Consider the following 643-nt stretch of genomic DNA (forward strand, 5'->3'; position numbering starts at 1 on the left):
GAAGGTCTCTGGCTCGATCCCGGGTCGCGGCACTTTTGCAATCTTACTCTCTTTTGCGCTCGCTCTTTCGCTTGTTTCCCTCCAGGACGTGCTGCTTGTCCACACCATGCCACTTCTCCCCGCCGCCGGTTCGTCTCGTTGCTGTCATCCAACGGTCATATGTCTCGTGGAATTTGATTTGTCGAGCCAGACTAACCTGTGTGGGACCGGCTGAGCCGGACACAATTCGCGTCGTTGTCGCTGGTCTGATCGCGCCCGACCCGGTTCGTCACGCGTTCACAGCTCATCTAAGCGCAGTGGGCCTACGCAATCAAGAGGAAATGGCGTTTCTGTTGCGGGAGTGCGGAATGACGATGGTGCACTCTGGCGTCTCGCTTGGGCCGAAATGACCCTGGACATGCGCGTGAAATGTCTCGTTGGGTAGACAGAAAGGAAGCCGAAGCTTGTGTTGGACAGTGGTGGCTGTCGGATGCGTTGTCGATTGGAAGTCTAAGTTTTGGAGTAGGTGGGTAGGTTTGATTGTTGACGCCTCGATAGCTCAGTTGGGAGAGCGTCAGACTGAAGATCGGAAGGTCCCTGGTTCGATCCCGGGTCGCGGCACTTTTGCAATCTTCACATCTGGCTTTTGCGCTCGCTCTTTCGC

This window comes from Phytophthora infestans, genomic scaffold, assembly GCF_000142945.1.
Source record: "Phytophthora infestans T30-4 supercont1.9 genomic scaffold, whole genome shotgun sequence".
In the NCBI taxonomy this organism is placed as follows: domain Eukaryota; phylum Oomycota; class Peronosporomycetes; order Peronosporales; family Peronosporaceae; genus Phytophthora; species Phytophthora infestans.